Source organism: Crocuta crocuta, unplaced genomic scaffold, assembly GCF_008692635.1.
Source record: "Crocuta crocuta isolate KB4526 unplaced genomic scaffold, BGI_CrCroc_1.0 scaffold64, whole genome shotgun sequence".
Classification (NCBI taxonomy): Eukaryota; Metazoa; Chordata; class Mammalia; order Carnivora; family Hyaenidae; genus Crocuta; species Crocuta crocuta.
Window position 1 is genome coordinate 4,536,772 of NW_027530640.1, and position 21,005 is coordinate 4,557,776.

The window sequence follows — 21,005 nt, forward strand, 5'->3', positions numbered from 1 at the left end:
AAAAATACAAATAATAATGCTTTACATGAGTAATTAAATGCCAAGTTCTGTACACTTTTCAACGTTATCTTAATTGTTGTGAACAAAGTTTTTTTCTAATAGCAATAAAGCATGAAGAACATCCATTTTCTTTCTTCTCTTTTCTTTTTTTTTCTTCTCTCTTCTCTTCGCTTCGCTTCGCTTCTCCTCTTCTCAAGGCTCTACACCCAGTGTGGGGTTTGAACTCACAACCCTTATAGATCAGGAGTCATATACTCTACTGACTGTCTGTTCATACTATCAGAACATAACTTGATGCACATTTTAAAAATCCTCTTTAATTCCGTAACACCTACACATCCCCCATCTCTTTTCACTCATTTCTTAAACCTCTCATCGCATCGCCCACATGTTTACCAGACTACAGAATCTATAAGTAATTAGATCTGATACCTAAATAGAGCTTAGAAAGTCCAGGTCCTCTCTCCTAAAGGTTTCCTCACTTCACTGATAAGTCTTCAAAAAAAGAAAAAAAAAGCTCTTCTTCAGGCCTTCCATTTCACTTTCACATTGCATCAGCAAATCAGCAAGATAGATTTTTCTTTTCAATTTAAACAAGATTAGAAAGAATTCTACTGAGCATCTTGATGCCCTACACACAAGTCTGGGGACCCTGAGTACTGGTCTGCTCTTAAGAAGGTCTTTTAGTGGAATAAAAGTCTATATAATTTGTGGTTGATTTCAGTCCATACTCTGTTGAATAATCAGTAAATTAGCTGGAAAGTGAACTCAGTCATCAAAATAAGGATCTCCTCAGAGAACAAATACAGTCTGTATATGTTAGAATTCTTTCTGTTGGAATCATCCTTTTTTTTTTTTTTTTTTAAGTTTATTTACGTAATCTCTACATTCCATGTGGGGCTTGAACGCATAACCCTAAGATCAAGAGTTACGCACTCTCAGAACTGAGCCAGCTAGGCATTTCTCTGTTGAAATCATCTTGACTATAGTACAGCTGTTTATGCCGTAGTTGTCTATTTTGTTTTCTTGCTAGGGAGGAATAGGAACTGATGTAAATTGATGAAGATTTGCTGTTCCTTTTTGTTTCCTTTTGGCTCTTGTAATGCTGCATAGGTGGCTGGATCCTACTGTATTTAGAGTGAGGGTCTCTGATTCTTACCAGTACTGGTGAGGAGGAAGTGCTGTGAATGGACTGACTGATGCATGGTGACATCTGTTGTTCAGTGGTAGACAAGAAAGGATGTGAATTGGTCTCCAATGTATAATAAAGGTGTACTAAAATGGTTTTGATTGCATCCAACCTTTTCGTGAATGCTTTGGAGGTACTGACACTGCTATACTGTCTCAAGAGCTGGGCTGCTGCCTTTACCACTTTCAGAGATGTTCTATCTCCTCTACCTTTGGTTGTGTTTACTAGCTTTTCTGTGTCCGCTGAGTCAGCATGGACTTTGTTGTTCTCCATGTTTTTGCTAGTGACCTTGTGCAGAGGTTCTTTTTTTTTTCTTTCCTGTCTGTATGTCTTTCCACTTTGTTGGTGTAGTAGTAATTGATGCCTACAGCCTTTTAAAGTGCCCCATACACAGAACTGCATCATGAAGGGCCTTGAATGGAGACAGAATCAGTCCAGTTGCAGTATGTGTAGAGTCCTGTGTGTGCCTGCATCTCCAGGTTACCACTGAGCGAGCTGGATCCAGGCTGGAGGGACCTGGTAAAGCAGATGGTGTCCATGAGCTCATCAACAGCACATTGGGACCAGGGCTTCAGGGAAGACAGTTGGTTAGGTATCCTGGTGTATTTACCTGTGAGCTTCTTGTTCTGAACATCTTATACCATATTCCTCAAAGCAGTTGCTTCACATGGAGTAGCTCTATCATTATCTGCTGTCAGAAGTTCTACAAGAGTGGGTAGCCCTTTTTCTTTTTGAATGGCCACCAGGATGTATGCTGCGAACATCTAGTTTCCAGAAGACTGGTTCTGGAGAGTTCTAGCAAAGCTTACCAAGTTGGCTGAGTTGGAACTTTATGGTGGAAGAATCAGCTACGGTTTTACCACTGATGAATGCCATGGCATCTCATCCCCCTTTGGAGGACTTTGACAATCTTGGGATATGACCAACTCAGTCCTATTGATCTTCTTGTGGACTTCTCTTTTTCTTCTCCCCCTGTTAGCCTGGCTCCAAGTCCTTGCTGGGAGACTCTTCCTAGTAAGTCATCCAATTAATTCAGCCCCAGCAGCCAGGCTGATAGAATAGGTTTCTTGTGGTGCCAACAAGTTCATCTCAGTCTTGCTTTTGTAATCAGATGTCTTCATACATGTATGGATCACATGTAAAAGTGAGTCTGCCGGCCCCTCATAGGATTGCATTTGCTGCTTCACTTCCTCCCCTACAGAGCTAGCAACCTGTCAAATTAGGCAGAACAAGTGAAGTCTGAAATTTAATTTTATGATCATCATCAAAAGAAGAATTATTGCATTCAGAAGAACTGGAACATCCACAGTGTTTGTTAAGGTTGAGAGAGCATCTCGATGGATTGTCACCTTTACAGCATAACATGGAGATAAATTCCAAAGAACTCCTATAACCAATTTCCTTACTTTATCAGTAGATTTTCTCATCACTTGGGACAAGGCAGGTATCCCACCAACATTCTTCATTGGTATTTTATTTTTATCTATAAGACTTGGCAAAAAGAAGGTTTTGGAGAGTACCACAGCATTCCACCAAAGTTCCAAAACTCTTGTCATCCAGAAGGTGGACCAGATGCTTGATTCTTCCTAACCTGTACACCACCTTCTGCACTTTGTTGTTGCTAGAGCACAAGGTGATGGAGGTAGGCCACTGCATCTGCCTGAACTGATGGGAAGGGTGCGGCAACATGTGAACAACTTGACTCAACTTTGGATCATGCCAGGCACTCCCTGGGGGTCTGTTTGCTGGGGATCCTGCGGTGTCATCATCAGCTGGTGCTGCATGCTGAAGCCTGTTATATCTGTACTCCTGCACTTAGTGTTGGAATGGCCTGTAGGGAGGGCTCTGTGTGACTAGCTATTGTGTTCAGAGCATCATTATTTTTTTGGTATGTTAGGGTGCTTTGCTGGCTGGATATTTACACATTTTCAGCCCCTACTGTACCTGTGTTATACACTGCTGCCTCTAATCTTTGGAGCTCCATGGTTTTGTGGTTTGGTTTGTGATAACCTTGGGCTGTAATAGGTCTTGCTTTGATATGTACTAGCTGGTTGGGAGACAGAACGGTATGAAGGTCTTGCCCAAGCTGGCTGTGCTGTCTAGCATAGGAACTGTAATCCTGTAGGGCTGTCTGGCCCATAAGGAACCATACTTGTGATGCCATGCTGCTGCTGTCTGAATTGTTCCATGTCATGAACAGTCCTTTTCAGTGAAGGTCCCAGATATGTGGTGTAGTGGTCATCACTGTTTGGGGGACAATGACCCCACTTGGCCTTGGGATGCGGAAGCTGCTTGAGTTTGACCATCAGGGTCACTGGGGACCTTACTCTGGTGGCGGTTTGGTACTGAGAGATTGGTCCGTTGGGATTGGAGGAGTACAGAGAAGTGACTGATTCAGTCTGATAGACAACTCTTGGGGAGACGACTCTCTGTGCAGTATGGAGAGGCTGCCTACTCAGCAGGTAATGGGCTGGAGGAAGATGAACTGAGGTTCAGTGGTTGGGAGTCTCAGTGACAAGAGAGCCAAATCTACCATCCAGAAAAGTTCTCAGTGACCCCTTTGAGGGAGACATAAATTCCTGATAGCATACAAAAGCCTGTGCTCTAGATGGAGCTGAACTAACTCTTCTCATAGCCTGGTTGGCTTCTGATGGTTGAACTAGTGTTTGCCCTTCAGCTCTTGAATTACTCACTAAATGGTCATTAGTTGAACCTGTGAGTGAATGCTGTGGTCTGTTGTCTGTCTTACCCAGATTCTGGCTGTCTTGGAAAGTCCTTGTTGCTTCCTGGTTTCCAGTGTCAATAAGAATTTATTTGTGTTGAACTTCTTCAGTTATCCAATGATCTTTCATGGTGAATAGAGGGCCCCTTGTACCAACTCTTGTCTTGATGAGATTGTTGTTGAGATGGATGGCATCAGAAACTCTAGGTTTGTTTATATCAGTATTTGGCATATCTCTTGATCTCTCAGGAGATGACTCCTTAGTTGAGCTGTTCCTTCAGGGAAGCTAGAACGTGGTGGCTGTGATGCTGGGTTTCATGCCTAGGTCATTGGAGGCAGTTTCCTTTCTGTGGTGGCCCCTCCTCCACCAGTATGGTCTGCTCAGCAGTGGGCATTTATTTCTCTTTCTAGATTAGGCAGGGTCTTTTGTCACTCCAGGAACCAGGTACATCTGCCTGAGGTGTAGCTGCTGCACTGCTCCTCAAAACTTAAAAAGCGAGTGTGCAGCAGCCCAACCCTCCTTTCCCCCCACAGCCCCCCTCCCCTGGAACAGCTCTCCCACCAGCCATAGTGGTGATGGTTACCTTGCAACTCCCCTCTGAGCTTCTGGCATTGCCTTTGCAGCCAACATTGATAAGGACTCAGACCTAGAGGCTCCTCTTCATTTTTATACTTGAAAAAATTTAGAGACATTAGGTGACTTTATAGCAGTTTATGCAGCTAGGGAGTAGTAGAGATTATAATCCGTATCTGTTTGGCTCTGAGGTCCATGTGCCTGTTAATCTCTGTTGCACTGCCTCTTGTGCTGTACTCCTTAAACTCACCTCTTTATTGTTAACATTAGTAAGATTATTATTATTGGTAAGTTTAATCAGCTAACCTAACTAAATTCACTTAATATTTCTAATAGGCTTGCTGATTCACTTAGCTTTTCTGGGAATAGAGCCCTTATTTGTAAATAAACATAGTTTTGAATTTTGCTTATCCTTTTCAGACTTTATATCTTACTGGTTTACTTACTAGTTGTATTATCTAGAACTTCTAGAACATTGTGATTACAGTGAGCATCTTGTCCTGTTAATTTAATGCATCTAATGTTTCACTAAATGCTTAAATTAATTGAATATAGTATTTCACCACTGAACATGAAATCTGCCCTTAGTAGTCTTCATAAATAAAATAAGAAAGGGAGCAAGGCACTTCTGTTTTATTAAGAGTTTTTTAAAAATTCTATGTAGACATCTATATAGGCCAGATTTTAAAGTCTTAATTGTTGCTGTGTCATAATTGCTACAAACTAAAGATTACTGTTATTTCTACCTACATACACCGCACTTCGTTTTTAATCACTGTTAGTCTTACTACCTCTTCAGCAATATTCATTTTTATACAGTTAAAAAACAAGTTTATTATAATTTATAACTTGCTGAGTTATATTTACTTTATTTTATAAATGTATTTAAAAATTTTTATGTTTGGGGCTAGCATGTAGTAGGAGCCCATTGAATATATGTTCAGTATGTTAATTTTTATAATTATCTGATTGGTGAGGCATATTGATAGTAAGCCTATATTTTGGCTAATGATGAGGAAAATATTGTATCAATTTTAGAAGTGGAAAAAAACCAGAAAATAGATATTTAATATTGTTGTAGTTGCCTGGTTTCTTGGTCATTTAGCTGATTTCTGATCCTACCATTTTCCCATTCTGACTTGATAGCATTTTGCTATAGGTACAAATCTTCCAGAAGCTCTCTGATGGGTTTAGGGATTTCTCTGTCTTTCTTAGATAGTTCTCTCTCTCACGTGCTCTCTCTTTCTCCTTTCCCTCTCTTTCTCACATACACATACACAGACACACACATACACGCACACGAGGACTAATTCATTCACCAAATCTGAGAGAATGAGGAAAGATGCATATTATAGAAATTTTTAAAATACAGAGGTAGAATGTGATTGTCCCATTCAAATATTGCCCCTGAAAGGTTCAGGGTTTCTCCTCTTAAACTTGTAAATATCTATAAATGAGGAGTTTTGGAGATATCTAGGGAATGGAATAATTAGAATTAGCTCTTCAATTTTGTCCGTATGATCCTCTCTATCTAAAGCTAGAAAATATTTTTGGAAGTCTGATAGTAGTGTTATAGTGTAAGGGAATGGAAACCAATATTAAATTTCTAGTTATTTTGGTTAATCGTCCAGGCTATAATTATCTGGACATAATTACCATGTGAGGAGCTGTGCTTTGCTTAAGTAAATAGTATTGGTGACTCAGTGTTGGGTCCACTCAGCAGTTAACCATAGTATAATAATCCTTACCACAGCAGCTGGAATTTATTGTAGCTTTTGCTCTATGTTCTCACTGTAAATGCCATGATTTCTGTGAGGAAATCAGAAAAGCAGCCCTTTTGTGGTTTTGATCAAAGAGTGCTTTCCTGGCAGCATGAGAAAATGCTCTGCCTATTTTATGCTATGTAGATATAAGATGTGATTTTACAAAAGAAGTTGTTTCTTTGAAAAGTAGTCACATACAAGACACCTAATATCCTGTTATTACCATCTAATAATATTTGTGAATGGTTTTAATGTACATGTTCAGTGAAAAATGCTTATAGGCAATGACACTAAATCAAGGAAATGTGTTGCTCTTAGGGTGGATATAGAAATTTTCCACTCAAGGCCACATTCCTATGGTTATCTTTTTCTATGGTTTTCTTTGAAAATCATTGACCCATAGAACTCAGCACAAGTTGAGTACTATGTATATTGTCATTGGGTATTTTATTTTAATTACAGTGTGGTTAACATATAGGGTTATTTTAGTGTTAGGTGTACAGTATGGTGATTTAAAAATTCTTTGTGTTACTCAGCGCTCATCAAGATAACTGTATTCTTAATCCTCTTCACCTATTTGTCCCATCCCTCCACCCCTTTCCCTCTTGTAACCATCAGTTTTTCTCTATATTTAAGAGTCTTTTTTCTGATTTGTCTCTCTCTCATTTTTTTCCTTTGCTGATTTGTTTACTAGATTCCATATATGTGTGAGATCATACAAGATTTGTTTTTCTCTGGCTTATTTCACTTAGTATTATACTTTCTAGCTCCACCTATGTCGAGGTAAATGGCAAGGTTTTATTCTTTCTATGTCTGAGTAATATTCCTGTGTGTGTTGGGGGTGTGGGGGTGTATGTGTATACCACATCTTCTTTATCCATCCATCTGTTGGTGGATACTTGGGCTCCTTCCATAGTTTTGCTATTGTAAATAATGCTGCAGTAAAGCTAGGGGTGCATCTATGCCTTCAAATTAGTGATGTTATATTATTTGAGTAAATAACCAGAAATGTGGTTATTGGATCATAGGGTAGTTCTATTTTTAATTTTTTTGAGGAACCTCCATGCTATTTTCCACAATAGCTTTACCAGTTTGCAGTCCCAGTAATAATGCATGGTTTCTTTTTCTCCACATCCTTGTCTACACTTGTTTCTTGTCTTTTTGATTTTTGACAAGTGTGAAGGAAGATCTCATTGTGGTTTTAATTTGCATTTCCCTGGTGATGGGCGATGTTGAGCATCTTTCATGTGTCTGTTGGCCATCTGTAGGTCTTCTTTGGAAAAGTGTCTATACATGTCTTCTTCTGCCCTTTTTTGCTTTTAGCTTTTTTAAGAGAGAGAGAGAGAGAGCCTGAACGCAGGGGAAATGGGGAAAGAGAGAGAGAGAATCTCAAGCATGCTCCACCCTCAGCACAGAGCCCGACAAGAGGCTTGATCCTGTGGCCCTGGGATGATGACCCAGGCCAAAATCAGGTCGGACGCTTACCGACTGAGCCACTTAGGCCAAACCTTCTTCTGCCCATTTTTATTAAAAATATTTTTTTAAGTGTATTTATTTATATTGAGAGAGCAAGCAAGAGGAGGGGAGGGGCAGAGAGAGAGGGAGAGTGAGAATCTCATGCAAGCCCCATGCAGAGCCCAGCAGAGTTAGCACAGAGCCCATTGTGGGGCTTGATCTCGAAAACCATGAGATCATGACCTGAGCCAAAAATCAAGAGTCAGATGTTTAACTGACTGAGCCACCCAGGTGCCGCTGCCCATGTTTTAGTTGGATTATTTGGTTCATTTGGTGTTGAGTTACAGGAGTTCTTCTGTATTTTAGATACTGTTTATTATGTCATTTGCAGATATCTTCTCCATTCAGTAAGTTGTGTTTTAGTTTTGTTGGTTGTTTCTTTTGCTGTGCAGAAGCTTTTTATTTTGAGGTCATCCCAGTAGTTCATTTTTGCTTTTGTTTCCCTTTCCTCAGGTGAGATATCTAGAAAAATATTGGTACAGTCAATGTCAGAGAAAGTACTGCCTGTGCTCTTCTAGGATTTTTATGGTTTTAGGTCTCATATTTAGATTCTTAGTCCATTTTGAGTTTATTTGTAGGTACAGTGTATGAAAGTGGTCTGGTATCATTCTTTGCTTCAGTTGTCCAGTTTTTCCAGCACTATTTGTTGAAGAGGCTTTTTCCCGTTGCATGTTCTTGCCTCCTTTATTAAAGATTAATTGACCCTATAATTAATGGGGTTTTTTCTGGGCTTTCTCTTCTGTTTCATTGATCTCTGTATCTGTTTCTGTCCTAGTACTATACTGTTCTAATCACTATGGTTTTGTAGTGTAACTTGAGGTCTGGAGTTGTGATGCTTCAAGTTTTGTTTTTCTTTTCCAAGATTGCTCTGGCTATTTAGGGTCTTCTGTGGTTCCATATAAATTTTAGGATTTGTTTTGGTTCTAGTTCTGTGAAAAATACTATTGGTATTTTCATAGAAATTGCATTAGATGTGTAGATTGCTTTGGGTAGTATGGACATTTTAACTATTTGTTCTTCCAGTACATGAACATGGAATGTCTTTTCATTTGGTTGAATTGTCTTCAGTTCCTTTAATCAGTGTTAATAGTTTTCAGAGAACAGGTCTTTTACCTCTTTGGTTAAATTTATTTCTAAGTATTTTATTATTTTTGCTGTAGTTGTAAATGGTACTGTTTTCTTGATTTCTCCTGCTGCTTTGTTACTAGTGTATAAAAATGCTGTGAATTTCTATACAGTTTTATATCCTGTGACTTTACTGAATTCAGTTATCAGTTCTAGTTGTTTTTTGGTAGAGTTTTCAGGGTTATCAGGTCATCTGCAAATAGTGACAGTTTTACTTCTTTACCAGTTTGGATGCTTTTCATTACTTATTGTTGTCTGATTGCTGTAGTGTTGTCATTGGGTTTTAATGCTAGATAGGAAAGAGTTAATTTTACTCTAAATGTTGACTAATACTTTCATGCCTACTTACTTACGTTCCTAAATATTAAAAGTTATAGCTACATTTTTCTGATTCCTTCATATATTTCAAGCGTTTAACAAGGCAGTTTTACCAGTAAACAAATCTTCTTAAAACTTAAAAAATAATTCTGAAATGTCCAATAAATTTTACTTGGAAATTTCACTTATTATATTTTCTTATCTGTTAAATAACATTTATAAAAAGAACGTAAAATGCCCTAATAATAAGTTGTTACAAATATATTTATTTAATGGCAATAAAATATTAATACCATAGCTTTTGGTTGACTTCATCATTTCTGAATTGATTTCTATATCTTCCTGGAATTACAGAATTATCCACCTAAAAGGAAACTGTTACTGTCAAGGCTAGCTGAGGTAATTTGGTTAAAAATCAGGACTGTGATGCTGTTACGAGTAAAGCTCTTAGGGTCAAAAACTATAGAACTTGAATGGATTTCTGGCTAAAGAAACTTGATAGAGGCTTAGGACCTAGATGTGCCTGCCAAGACTGAGCTGGCCGTGGTTAGCATGGGTGCTTTTCTTAGGCTGAAGTTCTGCCAGTCACTTAATGGGACCTTTTGAGTCCATTTCTTTTGGCTACTTACTCAAACACATAGGTTTTGTATTTTATGCAACTGTGTACTTACCCGAAATGCTGGTCTTTTAAGTGAGTTGAAAGTAGGGGGTGGGAGGAAGATCTTTACAAGCCCCAGTGTTAATTTTTTTCCCCTCAGTTTCTGGGTACCACTTCATCCTGGTGCTCTAAGCCTGTAGTAAACCACTCATTTTAAGTTATTTATATGGGATGGATTTCTCAATCCCTTCTTTCACCTGTAGTTGTTCTCTTACACCGTACAAGTAATTTGGAAAACAGTTTTTGTCCTGGGGAAGAATTTCTACTGGTCTCACTATAACCATACAAATTTATATTGAGATAGGATATAATGGCTCTTCTTGATAAACTAGTTCTCTCATATTATTAAAATGTATTCTAAAACTATAGTGTTAAAAACATTGTGATTCTGGGGCGCCTGGGTGGCTTAGTCGGTTAAGCGTCCGACTTTTGCTTAGGTCATGATCTCGCGGTTCGTGGGTTCGAGCCCCGCGTCGGGCTCTGTGCTGACTGCCACCTCAGAGCCTGGAGCCTGTTTCAGAGTCTGTGTCTCCCTCTCTCTCTGACCCTCCCCTGCTCATGCTGTCTCTCTCTCTCTCCTAGAAATAAATAAAACATTAAAAAAACAAAACAAAAAAACAAAAAAAAAATTTAAATAAAAAAAAAAACATTGTGATTCTGTGTATGAGATAGATCAGTGGTATAGAATGGAAATTGTTCCAAATTCATATGGCACTTTAGAATATGCATGGAGAATATGCACCCAAGAATAATTTATCCAGCAAGACTTCATTCAGAATAGAAAGAGAGAGATAAAGAGTTTCCCAGACACAACCTGAAAGAGTTTGTCACCACTAAATCCACCCTGCAAGAAATATTAAAAGGGACTCTTTGGGAAAGAAAGACCAAAAGCAAAGAAGGGGTGCCTGGATGGCTCAGTCATTTGAGCCTCCCACTCTTGATTTTGGCTAGAGTCATGATCTCAGGTGTGGGATCAAGCTCTGTGTTGGGCTCTGCACTGTGTGTGGAGCCTGCTTAAGATTAAAATTCTCTGTCTCTCTCTCTCTCTTTCACTCTTCGTTCCCCCTACCTCCCACTCCCCACTTGTGCTCTCCTTCCCTCTCTTTCTGGGGGAAAAAAAAAAGAAAATCCCCCAAACCAATGACTTTACAGGTGATACATTAACCTAAATTCATATCTATTAATAATCACTCTGAATGGAAATGGAAATTCAGAATATGATAAAAATGCATTTCAGATCAACAGAGAAAAAGATTTTTTTTTTTTTAAATCACAGTATTATAGCAGGATAGTGGTTCAAAACAAACAAAATAGATCCTTACCTTCAGAGGAGGAAGACAGATTTTTGCCCCCTTTATGTTATTGGAGTTGAGGCATTTTTCAAAGATTGGAAATGCAGATAATTTAATGCATTGTTAGTGTGCTCGTAGATTGGTGTATCTGAAGGAGATTTGAAGAATATCTGAAAATCTAAAATACCTGCTGAAATTTAAATCTACAAGCTCTTTGATCCACCACCACAGATAAATCCTGTAGGTTTTTGATTCACTCCATATTCCTGTGTGAATGTACAAGATTATTCCATGCATTATGTCTGTCAAAGTAAAAGATTAGATACAACTCAGCTTTACACTTACTGGAAACTGGTTATACCCATATGATAAAATAATAGCTTTAAAAATTGAGGTAGGCAGTTTTTAAAAGCTATTGGTACTACCTGTTTTCCAAGGAAAGTGTTAATTGAAAATAGCAAGGTGCCAAATGATGTATGCAGTCAAATGAAAATATTTTAAAAAGGAAACAATACATATTAATATTCTTTTATATGTATAGAGTATTTGTGAAAGGCTATACTAGAAGCTGATATTAGTGGCTCTGTCTTTGGAGGAGAACTGGGTAGATAATGGTGAGAAGATTTACTTTGTCATAATTTCTTTTGAATCTTTAGAGTTTTACACCATGGTAACATACTGGTATATTACTCATGTGACCAAAAAGAAACATATAACACACACACACACATTAATATGTAGTACTGAGTAACAAAACCAAACCTATTTATCTTAATTTTCATCTTTATCAATTCATGGGAATCTCTTAAGGGTGAGACCCACTTCCAATTACATTAAAAAAATTTTTTTTTAATTATGGTATAAAACACATAAACAAAAATTACTGTCTTGGGGCGCCTGGATGGCTCAGTCACTTGAACATTCAGCTCTTGATTTTAGCTCAGGTCATGATCCCAGGATCATGGGATCAAGTCTGGCGTGAGGCTCCGTGCTGAATATGGAGTCTGCTTGGGATTGTCTCTCTCTCTCCCTTTGCTCCTTTCCCCTGCTCGCACAGTTTCTCTCTCCCTAAAATAAAATTTTAGAAACATTTTAAAAATTACCATCTTAGGGGCACCTGGGTGGTTCATTAGGTGTCTGGCTTCAGCTCTGGTCATGATCTCATGGTTTGTGGGTTCAAGCCCTGCGCTGGGCTCTGTGCTGACAGCTCAGAGCCTGGAGCCTGTCTTCGAATTCTGTGTCTCCCTCTCTTTCTGTCCCTCTCATGTTCATGCTGTCTCTCTTTCTCTCTCAAAACGAAACAAAATTTTTTTTAATTTTAAAAAAAGATATAAAATTACCATCTTAACCATTAAAAAATATTTACTTTGAGACAGAGAGCATGAGCAGAGGGAAGAAGCGAGAGAGAGGAAAGAGAATCCCAGGCATCCCATGAACCATGAGATCACTGCCCGAGCTGAAATCAAGAGTCAGATGCTTCACCGATTGAGCCAGCCAGGCGCCCCACCATCTTCATAACCACTTTTAAGTGTATAGTTTAGTAATGTATTCACATTGTTGTGAACAGATCTTAACTTTCATCTTGCAAAATTGAAACTATAATGTTCATTAAACAGCTTCCTTTTACTCTCTGTTGCTAGCCCCTGGTACTAGATTCTGTGAATTTGAGTACTTTAGATCCAAGTAGAATTTACTCATACAAGTGGAATCATAACAGTATTGGTCTTTTTGTACTGGCTTATTTCACTTAGCATAGTATCTTCAAAGTTCATCCATGTAGCATGTGACAGGATTTTTAAGACTGAATAGTTATTCCATTATATGTACAGATGACATTGTGTTGGTAAATTCATTGGCTGATGGACGTTTGTCTTCCTTCCTCCTTTTGGCTCTTGTAAATAGTGCTGCTGTGAACATTTGTGTGCACGTATTCTTTGAGGCTCTGCCTTCAGTTCTTTTAAATATATACCTGAAAGTGGGATTGCTGGATCACCTGTGGTATTATTTTTCAGTTTTTGATGAACCTTCATATTGTTTATCTTAGGAGTTGCACCATTTTACAATTTTAACCAACAAAGTGCAAGAGTTCCCAGTTTATTCACATTCTCACCCATACTTATTGTCTGTTTTTTTTTTAATACTAGCCATCATACGGGATATGAGTTGATCCTAATATACGTTTTTAACAAGTATTATAATCATAGATTCCTTATATATTTAAAAAAGTTTATCAAGTATATTTAACCTGATGATTTCATTTTGATCACCTAGAATGCAACAAGTAGGCACTTTTTACACTGTTTCTCAGTATGCTTTGTTGCTGTAACTTGAGGTGTATGTTGTATAATCAGATCTTAAAGGGCTTGTACCCTTTTCTGTGTCTCTGTCCTGTTTTTTTTCTTCTATTTAACCATGATTGAATGACCCAGGAACAAATGAGAATATACTTAACCCCAATGAATTATGCCAACTTTTCTCACACAGTTTAAATTCTCAGTTTCTATATGTTACAAGAATTTGACCCAGTGTACCAGTGTTAAAAATACTATGTTTTAATAAAAAATCGTATTTTTGAAACAGGTTTTTAAGTTTTAGTAATATATTTAAATTTAGTAATTATATTTTAATTAATTAAACTTAGTACTTAATTTAGTAATTTTATAAATAAATACTCATAGTAGTTTTAATGTAAATTTCTCACGGTTACTGGACTCTTTAGGTGTCTTCGAATAATAAAATTTGTTAAACATACTCTCTAAACACTATGACAGTGTTTAGTGGCTATAGAATCTATCGTTAAGCCATAATTTAATTATTAATAACATTTAGGTTGTGTCTGGGGTTTTGCCTACTATCATAAGAAGTACTGCAATAAAACATTTTTGTGACTATAAATATTTTGCATTTTCTGCATTATCAATTATTTCTGGATTTTCAGAAGTCATATTAACACATTAAATGTAAGCTTTTTTTATAGTTTCTACATACAAGTACTGCCAGTTTACATAACCTTCATTTTTTTTCAGCCATGAGTTTTTTCCCTTAAAATTTCTGGGCTCAAACTCACCAACCCAGAGATCATGATCTTAGCCTAAGTTGGCTGCTTAAACAACAGCCACCCGGGTGCCCCCACCTTTGTTTCCTTTTCGTTGAAAAGTTTTACCTTCATGGTCTTGACAGTTTGGTGTTAACTTCTCTCACAAGATGAATTCAGTCATAAATTTTCTTTTAAGAGCAAGGTCAAGGGGCGCCTGGGTGGCTTAGTCGGTCAAGTGTCCGACTTCAGCTCAGGTCATGATCTCACAGTTCGTGGGTTCGAGCCCCGCGTCGGGCTCTGTGCTGACAGCTCAGAGCCTGGAGCCTGTTTCAGATTCTGTGTCTCCCTCTCTCTCTGACCCTCCCCTGCTCACACTGACTCAGTCGCTCTCCCCTCTCCCTCCCTCCCTCTCTCCCCCTCCCTCTTTCTCAGAAATAAATAAAATATTTTTTAAAAAAAGAGCAATGTCAAGCAGTGTTGAAGGATTTTATCCAGAGAACAAAAGTATACGAGATCCTAGTGAAAAATGGAAAAGGGGTATAAATTGTCTTTCAGTTTTTTTTCTCCTCCAAAAAAATTTTAGAGGCATGAGTGTCCTACTCCAAAATATCTGGTAAAATGTTTTCCATTTTAAGTATATTAATAGCAATTTTGTTTTCCTGACTTGAAATGTCTGAAATTATTCTGGCATTATCATCATAGAATTGTCACTTCTGTCTTGCAAGCATTTATTCTTTGGAAGTAGCTAGTACTGGTGTTTAAAAGTATTACATCATTATGTGAATATCTAGCTGTATATCCATACAGCTGTAGCTGTAGCCTACAATTATATCATAAGTATTGGAAGTCATTTAAAAATAATTTTTGCTAGACTTTAAGTTTCACTACCATGTAATTAACTTTTTTATGACTTTTCATTTGAATATTTAAGACTGAGCAGTTGCATTTACTGTACTTGGTGTGTGAGTTGGTAAAGAAGGGTGCTGAGTGGTAGTAAGGCTTGGGAAGAGTGGGGGTTTAATCCTGTCAGTTTTGAGAAAAGATAATGAAATCCTTTATATTCTTTTCCATAGACATGCATTTCAAAGACTTACATTTTAATAAGAATTGGTTGTGCAGCTGCAACCCTGGCAACATGGACTAGGAGAAAAGAATTGGGGCAGAATTCCAGAAATCAAGGCAGGCAGTGGTCTCATGTGGAGCTGAGCTAATGAAACTGATAAAAATATAAAGCACTTAGTAGAAATAAGACCAGAAATAAGACCTTTCTTTGGCATAGTGGATGTTGAAATTTTCTGAACTATATTTTAGTATTTACAAAATGAAAAGGCTATCATAAGCTGCTTATTCAATAAGAGTATCTGCATTTTATTCTCCTTTAGTATAAGAATGACATGTAAAGTCTGGGAAGCTAATATTCCTGTGAATTATATCTAAAAAGTATTTGTTGCCCACCCATTCTTGGTAAAGTATTCAAAGCAGAAGCTACCAAGTTTGTCAGATTTTTAAAAACAGGTTTTTAAGTTTTATTAATATAATTAAATTTAGTAATTATATTTTAATTTATTAAATTTAGTACTTAATTAGATTTAGTAATTTAATAAATAAATACTCATAGTAATTTTAATGTAAATTTCTGACGGTTATTGGACTCTTTAGGTGTCTTCAAATAATAAAATTTGTTAAACATAACTCTCTTCTCTAAACACTATGACAGTGGCTGTAGAATCTATCATTAAGCCATAATTTAATTATCACCAACATTTAGGTTGTGTCTGGGGTTTTGCCTACTATCATAAGAAGTATTGCAATAAAACATTTTTGTGCCTATAAATATTTTGCATTTTCTGCATTATCCTCAACTCTTTCTGGATTTTCAGAAGTCATACTAACACATTAAATGTAAGCATTTATTATAGTTTCTACATACAAGTACTAGCAGTTTATATAACCTTAATTTTTTTCAGCAGTGGGTTTTTTCCCTTATACCTTATTTGGCTCTTTGGGCTTTTCTTTAAAAAATGTTTTAGGTTTATTTTTGAGAGAGAGCATGCACGTGAGCGTGAGCAGGGGAAGGGCAGAGAAAGAGGAATATACAGAACCTAGAGCCGACTTAAGGTTCTTAGCACTCAGCACAGAGCCTGGGGTGGGGCTTAAACCCTTGAACTGTGAGATCATGACCTGAGCCAAAGTTGGTTGCTTAACTAAGAGACCCAGGTACCTCTCCTTGGGCTTTTCTTTTCTTTTTTTTTAATTTTTTTTAATGTTTTATTTATTTCTAGGAGAGAGAGAGAGAGACAGCGTGAGCAGGGGAGGGTCAGAGAGAGAGGGAGTCACAGACTCTGAAACAGGCTCCAGGCTCTGAGCTGGCAGTCAGCACAGAGCCCGACGCGGGGCTCGAACCCACGAACCGCGAGATCATGACCTGAGCGAAAGTCGGACGCTTAACCGACTAAGCCACCCAGGCGCCCCATGAATTCTTTTATCTTTAATTCTGGGAAAACTTATTCTCTCACCATTTTTTAACATGTTTTTTTTTTCTCTCTTGAAATGTTTTATTTTTTCCCTCTTTCTGGAGCTTCTCTCATGTGGTACTAATATCCCTCTAGTACTGTTACCTCCTGTCAGCTTTAAAAGTAAAACAGCCAGTTATTTTACCAGCAAATAAGTTTATTTAGTATCAATGAAGGTATTGTATTTTGGGATATATCTCAAAAGACAAGCTATGTAAAACCATACGCAAGTCCAGAGAAGAGAGGAGAGGAGCATTCCTTTATTGAGAAAAGGAGAAGGATGGGAGGAGCTGCTTTGAAGCAAAGTCCCATTTTAGCAAAGCTGAGTTGAGCGTGGTGATAGGATCTCATTGGTTGAGGTATATATTTTCTTATTGGCTGAGCTTGTTGCTAGGCAAAGAGAAATGATTCCTCCTGCTCTGGTGGCATTGCAGTTAACTTGGAATAGTCGGGCAGGAGAGCTCCCCCTTCTGGTGTCTGGACTTCAGTTTTAATGATAGTCCCTTGGTGTGCTTTCCAGTATTGTCCAGTCGAGGCATTATGCTCCATGTGATGTAGATTGTATAGTGTTTGTCTTTAAACGTTTTTTTCTGCTCCAGATGTCTGTTTATTTTGGTTAGTAAGGTAATCATCCCTTGGTTGGGGAGGGGAGGTGAATCTGCTTAATCTAATAATATATGCTGGGAATAGCCAACATCCAGATCTTCCTGTGTGAGTTCAGGTGAGTTTAAGGAGAGGAGGGGCTTGAGTCTCTGCTGAAATAGCCATCTTGCACCACCAGATTGCTCTCCTATTGGCTCCTACTGCATCAGACATTTTATGATCAGGGTTTATTTTATCTTTTTAATATTTTTTAATGTTTATTTTTAAGAGAGAGAGTGAGAGAGCGAGAGCATGATCAGGGGAGGGGCAGAGAGAGAGGGAAACACAGACTTCGAAGCAGGCTCCAGGCTTGGTCTCAAACTCCTAAACCGTGAGATCATGACCTGAACCAAGTGGGACGCTTAACGCATTGAGCCACCCAGGTGCCCCAATCAGGCTTATTTTTTAAACTCTTAGAAGTAAGTACTAATACGTACTGGAGATAAGAAATATTTATTACTTACTAGTAATAAGAAATAATATTCTAAGAGGTAATGTCCTTAAGATTGTAATTCATCACAAAATCTGTAGGGTTTTGGTGGGGTGGTGGGGGTGCTTGACTGAATGGAACCCCAAAGTGATACATCTTAAGGAGACAAATGAAATAGAAGGTGACCCTATAGTTTCATGCATGCTACATATTTATGTTTAACCTCGTTAGTAATAAATTTTTTAAAGTATTTTAATTACTCGGTAATTGCTGTATTTCTGGAGACTATTCCTTGGTTATTGCCCAGTAAATTTGTCATTACATACATATCATACAATATCACACATACATACATGCATACATATCTGTATGGTGAAATCCTTCATTCAAAAATATATGCTTAGTTTTTTTCTCCTAAGATAAGTTGACATACATACCATACTATTAGTTTCTTATGTACAGCATACTGAGTCAACATTTTTATACGTTAGGAAGTGATCACAACTATAAATTTAGCTACCATCTATCATGAATGCAAAATTTCTACATATTAGTAACTATATTCCCCTGTGCTGTACATTGTGTAGTTCGTACCATTTAATCCCCTTCCCTTATTTAACCTGTTCCCATACTGCCAAAACAAGGGCAACTAAAGCAAAAATAAACAGGACTATCTCAAACTAAAAAGTTTGAGATAAATGAAATCATAAGCTATTGTCTTTTTCAGTCTGACTTTTTAGTAAGCATAATTTTCTCTAGGTCTGTCCTTGTTGTAAATGGAAAGCTGTCTTGCTTTTTTATGGCAAATATTCTATTGTCTGTGTGTACACTACATTCTTTTTATCCATTCATATTTAAAATTTTTTTCCCTTTATTTCTGAGAGAGAGAGGGAGTGTGAGCAGGGGAGGGTCAGAGAAAGAGGGAGATACAGAATCTGAAGACAGGCTCCAGGCTCTGAGCTAGCTGTCAGCACAGAGCTCAACGCAGGGCTTGAACCCATGAACCATGAGATCATGACCTGAGCCTAAGTCAGATGCTTAACCACCTGAGCCACCGAGGCACCCCCTAGTGTACTTTAAATTTTAGTTGTATTATACAGCTTATTTTTTTTTCAAGTATTTTTCATGATTTTAAGTTCTTAAAATTCTTTTTCTGAGCTTGATTACCGTTTTTGGGTGGGAAGTTTGAACTCTTTATCTGGTAGATTGCTTATCTCTGTTTCATTAAGTTCATTTTCTGAGGTTTTGTCTTGTTCTTTCATTTGAAGCATATTTCCCTTGTCTCCTCATTTGCCTTAGTCTCTGCTTCTTTCTATTAGTTAGGTAGATCAGTTACATCTCCTGGTCATTAAGCAGTGTCTTTATGCAGAAGATAACCTGTGGGGCTCTGTAGTGCAAATTCCCCTGGTCACCTTAGGTACATGCTCCAGAAATGTTCCCTGTGTGGTTTGCATTTACCCTCCTATTGTGGATGGATGGATGGATTGTAATTGTTGTGGACTTGCTGGTGTGCAGGACTTTGCCCTGGTCTGGCTGGCTGTTGAGGTCTAGCCATCAACTGCTGCTTGCATGATGGTGAATAAGGCTGGCCTACCGTTCATCTGGCTGAGAGATCCAACCACGACTGTTGTAGGTACACTGCTTATATAGGGTCGGTCCACAGTGTGGCTGGATATAAGGCCGTGCTGCGACAACTGAGGCTTGGTGGTGACGACGAGGCATGTCTTTTGGGCAGCTTACTATGAGGTAAGGTTGTGTTTGTTATGGGGATTTTAGTGTATGAGACTGGTCCCCCAGGGCAGAGTGTTTAGGAGGGTCTCAGGGCCAGCCAAGGCCACTTGCCAATTATGGTGGGAGTGAGTGGAGTCCTGCTTGGGAGGGCCTCCAAGCTGCGTGAGTCGGTTGGGTGAGGCAAATACACAGGAGAATGCTGGAGCCGGGTGAGTGGTGCTAGCGTAGTAGATGGAGAATGTCAGAAATGTTGCTTACAGGCCAGCTTAAGTAGATGAGGGTAAGAAAATGGGCACCCACAAATACTCCCCTCCCCAGAGAAGATACCAGCAGATTGTTACCCATCTTTTACATGTCCTAAAATTAGTGAATTTCCTTCACATGTACCCCAGGGAGCCATTGAGGTTCAGTGTGCCCTCTAAGAGCAGAGTCTTGGTTTCCAGCTGCCCTGTGGCTCTTTTAGATGTAAACTCCATTGGTTTTCAAAGCCAGATATCTTAGGTGTCTCTTTCCAGTATAGGTCCCCTGGGCCATGGAGAACCATGTAGGGCTCAGACCTTCATTCATCAGAGATGGCTTCTACATTTGTGATACTCATCCTTTTAAGTGGGTCAGTATCACTGGGGTGTGGGTCTTCACTAAACTGCCTGTCTGCCTCTCCTACTCTATCACTGTGGCTTTTTTTCTTTTTTTAATATCCCAGTATGTATGATCAGTTTTGTTATTCTTGAGTTTATTGTCAAAGATAGTTGTTCTGTATGTATTTGTATATTTTGATATTTCCTTGAGTGAACGTGAGGTCAGGATCTTCCTATTCTGTTGATCACATTTTCTGAAGTTGGTTTCTTAGTTATCAGAGTTATTGATTACATGATTAGAGTAGAGAAATATTTTTAAAAGATGCTAAATGTGAGTGTACTTTTTAATTTCCTCACTGATAGAGTACACTTAAAGTTGAATAAAGCAATGGAAGTCTTCCCTGATAATATACTACGACAGGTATTTTATACTTTGTGTTTCAATCTTTGTGTTGTCCCCAGATTTAATTTTTTTTACTGTTTTCTTTGAGATTATCATACTGTAAGATAATCTGTTCTAAAATATTTCTTATGTTTTTGTCTACATGTAAAGTCTCAACACTATAGAAATATATATTAAATTTCATTCTAGGGCTAGAAGTATTTTTTCCTTATATTCTCTAAGCAACCAAAAAGGGCAATAGCTTTTAACCACTGACTAGAATCCTACAGAGATATATTTTTATCCTTTCATATAAATTCCAACTTAATTTTTCTCAATTTTAGTAAAACATCTACCTTATTCTTGTAAAGTTGATGTATGGGTAAATAAGGAGAATAGCAGATATATTTGAGTACTTTTTTTGAAGATATTTTGAAGATTGTTTAAAATATAAAAAAATACTTTAACTTTCGGGAAAGTAATTTCATTGTGTTTTAAAAATAATTGTATAAATACACTTAGGGTGTTTATAATAA

General features: G+C 37.9%; 1 protein-coding gene and 1 pseudogene across 2 annotated transcripts in view; one reads left to right on the forward strand and one right to left on the reverse strand.

Moving 5' to 3' along the window:
* CDC42SE2 (CDC42 small effector 2) overlaps positions 1–21,005 on the forward strand; it is a 119,843-nt gene that overhangs the window by 48,799 nt on the left and 50,039 nt on the right. The gene's annotated exons all lie outside the window — the stretch shown is intronic.
* On the reverse strand, positions 612–19,500 carry LOC144235315 (plakophilin-4-like; annotated as a pseudogene).